This window comes from Euprymna scolopes, chromosome 15 (assembly GCF_053919585.1).
Source record: "Euprymna scolopes isolate OS-2025 chromosome 15, ASM5391958v1, whole genome shotgun sequence".
In the NCBI taxonomy this organism is placed as follows: domain Eukaryota; kingdom Metazoa; phylum Mollusca; class Cephalopoda; order Sepiida; family Sepiolidae; genus Euprymna; species Euprymna scolopes.
In genome coordinates this window covers 106,778,225-106,793,186 of record NC_136496.1, presented here as the reverse complement: position 1 = coordinate 106,793,186, position 14,962 = coordinate 106,778,225, and the positions used below count along the sequence as shown (strand labels likewise).

Here is a 14,962-nt window from a genome sequence, read left to right as displayed (position 1 = left end):
TAAATAAAAACGCACAATTAAGCGCTTAATTCGCTGAGCAACGCAACATGTAATAGTGTGTTTGTTTCTGATTTGGCTGATGTGCGAGGTTTATAAAAAATACACGCACCTGTTGTTCATACTGTAAGTTAAATTGACATTTTCATCTAACTGAGGTTTATTATTATTATTATTATTATTATTATTATTATTATTATTATTATTATTATTAATAATAATAAAATGTTGTAAACATTGCAACTCCACGAACTTAACCCTCGATGGTTAAAAGGACATAGTTGATTATCTTTATAATTATCAAACGGACTCTATCTTTTGTGGAGTTAGTTGGAGTAGTATTATAAACTAAATAAAACGATACATAAAAGAATATATTGAAAAGCCACCTAATAAAAACTGCCCTCCAATTAAAATTTTTTTTTTTTAATTACTATTTATAAACTGAAACACTCGGTTTATTTTAAAGCGTTTTTACAAGCGTATAATTAATTAGACGAGACCATATGCGCCAAGTTAAAAGAAAATGAAATCAAAACGCGGTATTTCCTTCTTTTATTTTTCTTTCTAAGGTATGATAAATTATATAAAAAAAAAAAGAAGAAAGAAAAAGAAAAAAGAACACCTAAGGATGCTACTAAATACAGAAGAGGTAGAATTGGTCAACTCGGTCAGGTTTGTAGAGTGACTCGTGCAGTCATTACTCAGTCCATTACCGCAAACTCGACCCGGTTGCTCGTAACAATCAGATTCAAACAAAACAACAAACAATTATACGATCAAATACCGAATGTCTTGAAATCGTACAGAGAAAATAACAACAGCGTTTGCGGAGACGGCGTCATTTTCTATTACGTAGAGTGAAAGAGAAAGAGGCAGATCGGAATCGCTTGCTTCACATACATGTTTTGGCGTCGTCTAAATAAACAGATAAATAAATAACAAGCCAGGCCAATACTTTTTACTAAATATATTTTAAATTATTATTATTATTATTATTATTATTATTATTATTATTATTATTATTATTATTATTATTATTATTATTAGAAAGACGATGGCTTTTATTTATAATGTATTGCACAAGGTTATGCATTAAAATAAATGGACATACGTTTGTATGTATGTGTGTATGCGTGTGTTTGTACAGTGTATACATGTGCGCATGCGCATGTATATATATGTATGTGTATGTTAGTGTATGTATGTCTGTATGTATCTATCTATGTGTGTGTAAAAATTGTTAACCTTTTTTCAACTATATATATACATATATATCTATATCTATATATATATATATATATATGTGTGTGTGTGTGTGCGTGTGTGCGTGTGTGCTGTGTGTGTATGTGTGCGTGTGTGTGCGTGTGTATTCTCCCCCTCACCGTCAGTTCAACAACAACAGCTGTAGTACTCCCCAACTCCGACAAATCTTCTTCATCCTTTTCGCGCTAGGGTAAGATTCCGGTAGTGTTGTTGTTGTTGTTGTTGTTGTTGTTGACGACGACAATGACAATGATGATAATGATGACGAAATTGATGAGGGAGATGATGATAACGCTGATGATGACGGCGATGATGATGATGGCAAACCGTAAAATACTCGCGACCGTTCGAGCTGTGTTCGTTTTCGTCTTCTTTAATGTATCCCGGTAAATTGTAGCTAGCCGTGAGCATCATCGTTGTCATCATCAAGAAACCCCCCCAAAAAATAAAACAAACGAAATAAAAAAATAAAACCACATAAAAAATGGATGCTTATATATAAAGGTAATATTTCCTTTTTTTTTTTTTTTTTTTTTTTTTGCAAAAACCGACACACGGAAGAGGAAGAAAGGTAACTACACTTTCATACTCCCCTTGCAGTCGTTGCGATAATAAATTTCTGTTATTGACGACCACGACTATGATGATGCTTGTCGATGACGATAATAGTGATGATGAGTAGGAGGTTGATACCAACTTAGAGTAGGAGGAGTCGTTACAAGTAATGAAGAGAGAGAGAGAGAGAGAGAGAGAGAGAGAGGGGTGGAGAGGGAGGAGGGAGAGTTAGATGAAAAGAAGAGGTAGGAGGAGAGGTTCGACTTCTTCCTCTACTCATTTCCAACCACCGCGTCTTCAAACGCAACAGTCGCCCACCTTGATTCATTTTATAAAATGGCCAGCGCGCTGGTTACGTCGTGACCACACAACATTCGGAAACTGACTTCAAAAGCCATTACACTGTTAATTAAAAGGTAGTTTTCTGGCTTGAAGTGAAATTTAAAGTCAAACAAATAACTTTAGCTAACCCCAAAGAACAAATACATGGAAGCCATTGCCAAAAAAAACATGATTTTTTGGATTTTTGTCGTATCAAATAGGTGTATATACATGTGTGTGTATATACATGTGTGTATATACATGTGTGTGTGTGTGTGTGTGTGTGTGTGTGATATACATATGGGGTTATTTGTTGTTATTTTAAATAGCTTAGACCCACAAGGGAATGAGGTATTATAGTGAATTAAAAACTAGCTCAGGGAATAGACAAAGTGGATGACCCCTGACACCCAATCACCCACCCACCCACTCCTCGTTCCTGTTTGCCACATTGTTTTAAGGAGCCCCCTCATTTTTTATACGAGATTTTAATAAAGTGTAAAATCGTTGAACTTTGACTCCTTGACAGCAAAATTTCTGGTCGAAAACCGATCTAAAAGGTTTTCCAAAATTTCAATACCCCTTATGTCAAATCTCGAGTCTGTAGACTGAAAATTGACAGAGTAGTTTAGTAGGGAAATGTACCTAGAGAGCTACACACACAATTTCACTTTATATATATATATATATGTCATCCACATACAGTACTGTTTTGTTGTATCACAACTCATTAATGCGGCTAGACAGACACCTTTGCCCAGCCGTGGATCGAACCTACAACCATCGTGTTGACAGTCTGTAGCTCTAACCATCGGACCAAGAATCAGTCCATAAATATTTCTCCTCTGCCTATTAAATTAGCATGTCAGTTTGTTTACAAACAAATAGTGGGCTTCGCTTAATCGCTTGCATACGCGGGGGGGGATATATTTACAAGGTGTTCAATCCAAAGAGGGGGGCTTATTAGTGATCCACATACAGTTTCGTTGAATCACAACTCATTAGTGCGGCTAGACATACACCTTTTCCCAGCCGTGGATCGAACCTAGCTACACATTTCAATGATTATCTTTAGTTGGTTGGTTGTTTTTGCGTTACGGCATATCAACTCTTTTCGGGTTATTTAATGCCGAATCCAAAGATTGTAAAGAAATTTTTTTTAATAGAATATATTTATTGTGTTCAAGTTGGTTTCTATTTAATCCATAGTTGGAACCGTAACAGGTACTACCACTCCGGGTCAGAGTGGACTTGGTAGAAATGGTAATTAAAGGGTGGCTCCACACTCCCCAAAGCCCGCAAGCTGGGGTCTCACCACTGGATATAGTTTAAGGTCATATCCAGGACCATGATTATCTTTAATAAGCTACAATCTCATCGGGCAGTCGGAACATGTCTCTTTTTAATGTTTATAATCTATCTATCTATTTATCTATCTATCTATCTATCTATCTATCTATCTATCTATCTATCTATTTGTCTGTCTCTCTCTCTCATATATATATATATATATATATATATATATATATATAAATATATTTATATAAATATATATTTATATATATATATAAATATATATATATATATATATAAATATATATATATATATATATATATATATATATTTCCTCAACATCTCTGGCCTTGAGTGGAGACTAAACTTTTGGATGTAAAGTACGATTATGAGTATTTTCAGTATCAAATAATCCTTTTACACCGTGAAATTTACTTTATGTATGAAAACCAACGAAGGGAGATATAACATATGAGAAATATTTGGAATTAATTCTCCCCTTGCTGTTATTTCAGATCATTTTAATCTCATCTCCATCAAGGCAAGGGCTGTTGGGGTAAAGATGAGATATTTTGTAATTCATATGCAAAACTAGGAAAACAAATGACTATGATTGAAACATTTTATGGCTGTAAAAATGTGCCAAAAATAGGTTTTAGATGATGGATGATCCCCTTAATGTGCGACCTTAAGAGCAAATGTCATATAGCCTACTAATCAATTCAGGTCATTAGTTTTCTGATGAGCATTCATTTGTTGAATTCTGATCAATAGTCGCTAGAACTTATAAAATTGCCAAAAAAGATGGAATACCTATGGATATATCTATACTGGGAGACAAATTGAATATTGAAATGCTTATATCTTTGGTTCTATGGAGCGAAAACTACACGAAAATTTGCAGACTTTTTGAAGATTATATTCTTATTCTATGGTTAAAATTTTAGGACAATTGGTTAATAAAAACCCGATAATTTTAAATAAAATATGCCCACATTTAAAATAATAATATTAAATATGCCCAAATTTGCTTATATTTGTATATAGTCCTGAAACCAACTTCAGTTTTTCTGCTTCGGTTGTCTTTCCTGTGGCCTTGCCAGGCTACGAATATATATATATATATATATATATATATATATATATATATATATATATATATATATATATATATATATATATATATATACTAGCAAAAGTACTCCTCGTTGACTGGGTTCAAAAACAGCCTACAGAAAATGGACTCTGATTTATGAAAGTATGATAGGTTACGAAAAGGAAGGGTTGTAAAGAGATAGCTTCGAATTTGAGGGTATTAAAACCAAAGCAAAATATGATGAAAGTAAAAATAAAATAGATAAACCTCATAATTTATTATACCATACCTGTTCACACTGAAACATTTATCACAATATTCTGTGGATCTATATTAAAAAACCTTGTTAAACTTTGTGGCATATCTCTATTCTATGGAGGCCAGGCGCGACGCAGACCCCACAATTTTATTATACCATCCCTATTTAACTTAAAACATACTTATCAAAGTATTATTATGTGCATCTATATCAAAAATATTTGTAACCATTTTTTTTTAATTTTCAAATTTTTTATTTCCATACTTTGTGAACCAGGCGCGTACGCAGACCCCACAATTTTAATGAATCATCATTATGCCAGATCAAACATACCAATTCCTGTGTCTCGATACATCTTCTATCATTATATGAGATCAGTTTTCTATAATAGTCAACCATATAGGAGCCTATTCGTGACCAGACACATACACAGACGTTCAGCTTTATATATATATATATAAATATATATATATACGTGTGTGTGTACGTTTTCCTGAAAGCGAATATAGGTTTATAATGTATGTATTCAATAAGGCTATCTTAAAATTGCATCGGTTTATTAGGCTCAATGAAAATGAATTTACACTTCAGAGCATAGGCAACTTTATTAAACATTTAAAAATCACAAGAATATACACTTTATTCACATTCATATTGTTTAAATAACTGCGTCTTACACGTGTTTCATTGATTGGCATAAACCTGACAAATCATCAGAGACTTTTCATTAATTCCTAAAAAAATAAAATGTACATTTTTTTCTTGAAATAATTTCAGATTACAGATTGAGAATATACACTTTATTCACATTCATATTGTTTAAATAACTGCGTCTTACACGTGTTTCATTGATTGGCATAAACCTGACAAATCATCAGAGACTTTTCATTAATTCCTAAAAAAATAAAATGTACATTTTTTTCTTGAAATAATTTCAGATTACAGATTGTATAATACTGTAAACTTATGTCCATATAAATATCAGTATCAATATTTATAAGACAATCCTAACCAGATAATGAAAAGCTCGATATACGAGATAGAACGATAGTATAAATGAAAGTTTGAGATTAAATTCTTAAATTAAAAACTTAAAGAAAAATTTATTATTCGACAAAAATTTAAAGTTTTTTAGGAAAAAACTTTAAATTTTAGCATCCATTTTTTAATAATAACTTTGTTGTAATATATATATATATATATATAAATGTGTGTGTGTGTGTGTATGTATGTATGTATGTATGTATGTATGTATGTGTATATATATATACTAATCCTTCAGGGAGACTAGCCGCCCTCCTCACCAAACAAGTCTGGTGGGGGAACCAGTTTTGTCGCCGGTGACCCGACCATGGGGCAGGTAGTACTGGGTTACATGGTACCAGTAGCACATGACATGACCTGAAGGATTAAAAACAAGACCTTCCAAAGGGCGAATGAACTCTTTTTCTGGGTCAACGGCCAACTAGCACCGTGTATATTTGTGTGTGTATATGTGTATTGGGGTAGAGAGGGCTCCCGTAAGCCTTGGTGAAGGCAACCTTTCAAGGAGAACCAAATCTCTGATTTAAAAGACCATAAAGCAGAAGACCAGTACCCGCATTAAGCTGGTCTGCAGTTTAATTTGTTGCTGGCTATCTTGCTCTAGGCTTGTTGCTGGATCTCAACATTTTGAACCGAGAGAGAGACTTAGCTGTCATACAAAGCTAAGACTCTGTAACATCATATTTGTATAGATACTCCCTCAGGCATTTGGGGTCATGGATTTTAAATGTCTGAGGGAGTGGCACTCGTCTGACAAGACGTTGCAATCATCATCATATATATACTATAATAAGTGTGGTATAAACCCCATCCTCTGACTTGGCTAGGACGTACTTCTCTTTCTCAACCTCTCCTCTCATTCCACATTCCTTTCTTTACAGCACCTTTACCTCTAAACCCACTTAACTGTTATTAGGAATTAACCGCCCCCTTTCCAGGGATTAAGTCACACCCAGATATCTTTTTATATACAAAATGAATGAACCTTCATTTTGGTTTCAGTGTCATTCCTTTTTTTGATCTTATGAAGTAGGTCTTTCTAAATTGACATTCTACTAAAACATGTATAAATATATGTTACCAATAATGTTTGTATTATAAACATACTATATATATATATATATATATATATATATATATATATATATATATATATATATATATATATGTATATGTATATATATGTATACATATGCTTCTAGGAGAAGCAAATCTCTGATTTAAAAAACCATAAAGCGGGAGACCAGTACCCGCATTAAGCTGGTCTGCAGTTTAATTTGTTGCTGGCTATCTTGCTCTTGCTTGTTGCTGGATCTCAACATTTTGAACCGAGAGAGAGACTTAGCTGTCGTACAAAGTTAAGACTCTGTAACATCATCTTTGTATAGATGCTCCCTCAGGCATTTGCGCTCATGGATTTTAAATGTCTGAGGGAGTGGCAGTCGTCTGACAAGACGTTGCAATCATCATCATATATGTATATATATAAATATATACATATATGTATATATATATAAATCTCTATATATAAATATATATATATATCTATATAAATATATATATATATATAAATCTCTATATATAAATATATATAAATCTCTCTCTCTCTCTCTCTCTCTCTCTCTCTATATATATATATATATATATATATATATATATATATATATATATATATAAGTATATATATATAAATATATGTATAAATATATATAAATATATATATAAATATATCTATATATATTTGTATATATATTTATATATATAATATATATATATAATATATATATAAATATATATATAAATATATATAAATATAAGTATATAAATATATATATATATATATATAAATGTATATATATAAATATATATATAAATGTATATATATAAATATATATATACATATACATATATATATATTTATATATAAATGTGTATATATAAATATATATACATATACATATATATATATTTATATATAAATGTATATATATTTATATATATAAATATATAAATATATATATATATAAAGCTGAATGTGTGTGTGTGTGTGTGTGTGTGTGTGTGTGTGTGTGGTCACGAATATGCTCCTATATGGTTGACTATTTAAAAAAAAAACTGATTACATATAATGATAGAAGTATCGAGACACAGGAATGGGTATGTTTGATCTGGCAGAACGGTGGTTCATTTAAATTGTGGGGTCTGCGTTCGCGCCTGATCCACAAAGTATGGAAGTAAAAACTTTAAAAAATTTTACAAATCGTTTACAAGTGTTTTTCATATAGATGTACATAAGAATACTTTGATAAGTATGTTTTAACTTAAATAGGGATGGTAGGATGGTATAATAAAATTGTGGGGTCTGCATTCGCGCCTGGCCTCCATAGAATGGAAATAGGCACAAACATTAATAAAGACTTTTCATATCTATCTGCGTAAGTATACTTTCATAATTATGTTTCAGTTTGAAGAAATATGGTATAATAAAATTATGGGGTGTTCGTTCGCGCCTGACCTCCATAGAATGGAAATATTTCACAAAGTTTAACAAGGGTTTTTTAATATAGATCCACAGAATATTGTGATAAGTGTTTCAGTGTGAACAGGTATGGTATAATAAATTATGAGGTTAATCTATTTTATTTTTACTTTTATCATCTTTTGCTTTGGTTTTGACCCCCCCCCCTCAAGTTCAACCGAAATTTACAACCCTTCCTTTTCATAACCTATTATACTTCATAAATTCATAAATCAGAGTCCATTTTTTGTAGGCTGTTTTTGAACCCAGTCAACGACGGGTACTTTTGCTAGTATATATATATATATATATATATATATATATATATATATATATATATATATATATATATATATATATATATAATTGCAGGTTCATATTTTTCAGCGCCGAACCAAACAATAAATTTTACAAGCTTCATACAAGAGTGCTCAATATCGAAGTAGGATAATATATACTTTTTTTGCATAAGCATTTATATGTAGAGTCTGTATCAGAACTCTATTTTGTATAATCAACATTGCCTTTAGAGGTCTCTCGTTCCTTGTAACTAAGGCACCGCCAAAAATGGCCGCAAAATCAAGTTGTTGTTGTTTTTAAAACTAAATTACATTTATTAAAATCCATTATTTCTGAGTAACTTTTTTTTCCCAGAAAGATAAAACCCTGAATTTTATCATATCGAAAACAGAATAATGTAAAACTTTTTCTACTATTTTTAATTAAATTTTAAATGTTAAATTTTCCCAAAAAGTTAACAATTGACATTTTTTGTCTTGCACAAAAAACGTACTTAAATATTAAAAAAAAAGGTTTTTGAAATAATTAATTTATTTATTTATTGTCTAACTAAGATTTAGGATGATTTTCTAAGAGAATATGCAAAAATATTATGATATAAGTACCTGAATTTCAAATAATTCCACTTATTCATATAGGTAACCAGATATTTCGCGTCCATGTAGAGTCGAGATCGACTCTGTTTACGTTTGCGTTTTATAAAGAAGAAAACTATGGAAGACCAAACAGGCCCAAAAAACTTATTTTTCAGTGACGAAAATTTCAATGTATTATTAAGCTGAGGCTGGCCAGTACCAGATTGGTGACCATTTGTATGAGTTTGGTTTTTAATGTGTATGTGTGGGGGGGCCAGACTCCCCAAAATGGGGGGGGGCAATTTAAAGCAGAATAAAAAAAAATATTTTAGTGCGTTTGGTCCACCGTAGTCGAAAGGCGGCAAACGTTTTCAAACGGGATCGAAAAAAATGATGCTATTTTTAACACAAAGGGCACAACATTTATCGATTTTTTTTTGTATCGATTATTCAAAGCATGCCCTGTTTAATAATGGTCATGCATTATTCGGCTCGCTAAAAAAAAATAGTTAATTTATTTATCAAAAATTTTAAAATAGCTTTTTTCGTATAAATATTAAAAAAAAATTTTTTTGTTTTGCTTAACTTAAATTAATTATTTTACTTAACATATTCACCGAATTTCACACTTCAAAACTCAAAAGCGGGATAATTAAACACAATCGAAGTTCTGATATTCAGACGTCAAAATAAGGTATGCAAACAATTTTTTTTTTTTTAATCTATAATTCTGTCCCTTACAACAACACAATATGTTTTGTTCAGTTTCAAATGATTATTTTAAGCATATTTGTTCCCACTTCAAAACAAGGGGGGGTTTTGTAAGCAAAAAAAAAATATATATATATAAATATCGTTTATGAAAAATAAGTACACTGTTATAAAGTTCATTCTTCTCCTAATAATCGCTGAAAATTTCGTATTGATCGGATAATTACCTGATTTTTGGTAGATTTTTAAAAAGACGGTCCGTCAAAAAGTACTGACCTGCCCCCCCCCCCAGTTTTGGCGGTGCCTATTGGCTGAACGGAACCTACTCATGAATGTATAGCGATATATAATGCTTATGTGAAACAAATAAAAAGCATATATATATATATATATATATATATATATATATATATAGATAGATAGATAGATAGATTGGGGTGGCCTGCACGAAAAAAAAAATAGTTAATTTCCAAAACCGGAAGTTGATTTTAGAAGCGGAAGCATCATCGACAACAATATGTTTAATGTACATTGCAGATTTACAATATTTTTTGGCGCTTATGTTACCGTGCTATTTATATTTTTGTAAAGTATTTCCAAGTTAAATTCAATTTTCGCGATATATTTTATTTATTAAATTGTTAGGTTAAAGTACAGAATAGTTACAAAACACCCTCCTCTCCCATATTAAGAATTGTTTTATTTTTATTTTATTAAATTGTTAAGTGAAAATTCAGAATAATTACAAGACACCCTCCCGTTTCCATATAAAGAATGGCTTTCTAAATAATAACGCTATTTAAGCACGGTAATCAGTTAAATTGATATGAATTTATTGAAAATTAAAATAGATTGTTGTAATTTTCTACGCTAGACATGTCATCACTTCGTTAAATCAAACCTTATTGAATTGGGAAGCATAACTGAAGATTTCAATTGAAGTGAATTTAAATTTTAAAAAATTATTTTTGCTTTTTTTAATGATTTCAAAGTTTTGAAGAAATTGCAGCAAAGAATTAACAGATGTTTCGATTCAATATCCAGTTCCGGTTTGGTGTTTTTCGTTCGCAATGATTCGGGCCGAAGCACAATAAAAGTAAACTATTCGTCGCGCGTGCGCGCGCACGCACACACACACACACACACACACACACACACACACACACACACACACACACACACAGGTTGGAACGATAAAATTGTCGCCTAGAGTAGACAACATGATTCCATTTCCGTTTAATGAAAATCGGTTTCTTTTTTTAGTTACCAACCAATGTACTATTTGATCAGTTGTATACAAGTCTAAAGATCTATGGGTGCATTCTATCATGTCTGAAAGTGCCACAATGGTCAACGAGCGAGATCGGAGATGCGCTGTTGTGTTTGTACACCCCACGCTCTCTACCGATTTTTCAATCAAAGATTTCTTTAGGGTGACAACTTCATCGTTTCACCTTGTTAATATATATATATATATATATATATATATATATATAATTTTTTACTATAATAAAGTACCTAGATTTTACCTATTGTAGTATTGCTGTGTACATAGAATAATTGATAAAACACCGCCTGTTTGAAATCTTACCTTGAAATACTTCGCCACTTTTTAAAAATTTTATTACACTGAAGTGCTGTGATTCAGCAATATAGTGGATCTCTCTCTCTTTCTCTCTCATCCTCTCTCTCTCTCTCTCTCTCTCTCTCTCTCTTTATATATATATACACTATAATATTTTTTCAATAAGTATTAATGATTTCTCATACGTACACACACTAGTGTCACATGCTTACGCAAACATGCCTATATATATATATATATATATATGTCTGTCGCTCTTTCTCTCTCTATATATGTGTGTGTGTGTGTGTGTGTGTGTGTGTGTGTGTGTGTGTGTGTGTGTGTGTGTGTGTGTGTGTGTGCATATTAGTTTGTCTGTCTGTATATCTGCGTGATTTTTTGTTCCACGTTTCATCAGAAACTACTGGGATTTTTTATAAACCTTTGTTATGCTAAGGTGCAGCGAACTCAATATTATGGTACCTGTTCGTAGCACAGTAAGGGATTAATATGTATTAATTACCACAATACCACATTTACTCTTGAAGTTTAGCATACAGTACTTATTCTAAGTCAACGTTCTATAACTCTTGCTATTTTTCAAAGGTAAAGTAACCAGTGAAATATAACGAAGTTAATACAAGAGTGCTCAACACCGAAGTAGAGCAAGTTACACTTTCAATTTGTCTTTACATAAGCAGTAATGTGTTGCTACACAGCCATGAGCATGTTCCAGTCTTCTAGTATTTAGTTACTGGTTACCTCTTCAAGCAACAACTCTTATATTCAAAAGCCTTTATTTCTATCTATCTATCTATCTATCTATCTATCTATATATATATATATATATATATATATATATATATATATATATATATACTTCATCAAATCTCCACACTAACGTAATCATCAGTGCATATATATATATATATATATATATATATATATATATATATATATATATATATATATACGGCTTAATCACGTTGACACACCGAAGTTAAGCAAAGTTGAGCCTGGCTAGTACCAGATGGGTGACCATTTGGGAATTCTAGGCGCTGTATGTGCTTTCGGCTTATCTCGGCATTTGTTTCCAGTCGTCCTAAACCTCCACTTGCCACTGGTATTTAACAATGTCGACTCAGGAGAGGCGTGGTTGGCGACTGCGCAACTCTTGCCACACAAATTTTATGCGCGGGCATCGTTACAGTGTGTATCCATAGTCTGTGAAGACTGAAGGAAGCAATTATATACATATATATATATATATATATATATATATATATATATATATATATATATATATATATATATATATATATATATAGAGAGAGAGAGAGAGAGAGAGAGAGACAGACAGACAGACAGACAGACAGACAGACAGACAGAGCGCGTGTGTGTGTATGTGATTCACTGCTTATTTCGCTGTATCACAGTATTCCCCTGTGGTTAAACAAGCTTTCACGGTGTTATTTTTAATAGTATTTTCAAGTACCGATATTTTTTTTTAAATTAAATTGCTAGGTGAAAGTACAGAATAGTTACAAAACGCTCTCCCCCTCCCATTTTAAGAATGGCTTTCTAAATAATAACGTTATTATTTCAGTACTGTTTACGCACACACATGCTCGTCATTTATTTGAAAGTGTTCAACTGTCATCCAGCATTCTTTTATTATTAGGTATTTCAAGTCTATGATATGTTTCTTTCTTTTCGTTAAGTTTTTGTTTTAAATTCTAATTCAATCACTTCTTTTCCTTACCTTTTTTTTGTTATTACTTCTTCAAATCATCTAGGTAAAATGTTCCATCGGTGTGATCGTCCCCTCGTCTCCCTCCTACTCCTACCTCTCTCTCTCTCTCTCTCTCTCTCTCTTTCTCTCTCTTACATTGCACAATTTTTTTTCTTTCTTTCCTTCTCTTTATTCTGTCTTTATTTAATGCATAAACTCTTTCTATCCTACCCCGCCCCTCGCTCTCTCGCTTTTAAATTTGCCCTCTTTCTATTTTTCCTCTCTATTCTTTTTAATTCACTACCCGCTTCTATCTCTATCTCTCTCTTTATCTCCCCCTCTCTCTCTCTCTCTGTCTCTCTCTGTCTCTGTCTCTCTCTCTCTTTCTCTCTCTCTCTATTTTCAAGTTCACCACTTTTTTCCTCTTTTAAATTCCTCTCCACTTTTTGTCTGCCTGTCCGTCTGTCTGTGTCTTTCTCGCATTTCACTATTTTTCTCTCTGTCGTTCTCTCAATCCGTCTCTATCTCTTTTAAATGAAACCGATCTTTGTAGTTCTCCCTCCTCTCGCTCTCTTTCCCCCCCCTCTCTCTCTCTCTCTCTCTCTCTCTCTCTCTCTCTTAAATTTCGTCAACTTGTCTGCAAACACTCTCTTTTAAATTTTCACTTCTCTCTTTCACCATCTTTTAAATTCACCGTTCTTCTTTTCTTTCTATTTTTAAGTTCATTACTTTATCTCTATATTTTAAACCCCCCCTGTCTCTCTCTCTCTCCCTCTCTCTCTCTCTCTCTCTCTCTCTCTCTCTCTCTCTCTCTCTCTCTCTCTTATTGTACTGTTTGTTCATTTCAACAACGCAAGGTAAATACTTTCCTCCTGGTCGGTGCGTGAAAATCGTTATGGATTGTGTCTAAGGTTTTACAACACTTCAGTGTGGTCGCACCCCCCCCTCTCTCTCTCTCTCTCTCTCTTTCTCTCTCTCTTCCCACCCGTCTCTCTGTCTTTTACACTCTCCATAAACATCTGCCGTCCGTTCCGAGAAAAAAAGCGGTGGTTGGTTCGTTCTAGTTATTCATGGGATATTTTGTCAGATAAGTTTTTCGTAAGGATCAAATAACAGGATTTATTTTACGGCGATTCCTTAAACTGAAGAGAATTTTTTCTTTAACTTTATTTTAAAAAAAAAATATTGCGTCTGTTTTTATGTTGTATATAAAAAAATTCTTATGTGTCTGGAGACGGAACAGGTGTCACACGGTAAGCTAGGCTCTACAATTTTCGGCAATAGTGTAGTGTAATTTACAATCGAGAAATCGAAAATTAGAAAAAATATAAAACAAATCACTTTTATCAAATGATAGAAAATTTAATTGTTAATCGACCTGCATAGTTTTAAAGTTTTGAAACTGTAAGTTTTGTTATTTCAACATTGGTTTCGTTACTTTCACCTAGCTGAATCCGTCCACAAAACAAGGTCGATAGCCATTAGTCGTTAATGCGTGAATGTAGGATTGACATGAAATATTTAAAGATAAACTAAAATGACCAAAAAATGGGCTGAAATGACTTAAATAAATAAAACGTAAATGACTTAGAATGACTTTAATGAACTTAAGGATGAATTGAATGACCTTAAGAATGACTTGAATGCTTAAAAAATAACTGGAATCCTTAAAAAACAACTTAAACGATCTGGAGAATGACTTGAATGGCTTTGAGACTGACTGGTTGTAA

General features: G+C 32.1%; 1 long non-coding RNA gene across 2 annotated transcripts in view; it reads right to left on the bottom strand.

Moving 5' to 3' along the window:
- Positions 1-1,918, bottom strand: part of LOC145294058 (uncharacterized) — a 431,075-nt gene extending 429,157 nt beyond the window's left edge. For both annotated transcript variants that reach the window (XR_013869813.1, XR_013869812.1), the window contains exon 1: positions 1-1,918. This exon is cut by the window's left edge and continues 1,206 nt beyond it. This is a non-coding gene — a long non-coding RNA (uncharacterized LOC145294058).
- Positions 1,919-14,962: the final 13,044 nt, after the last annotated feature.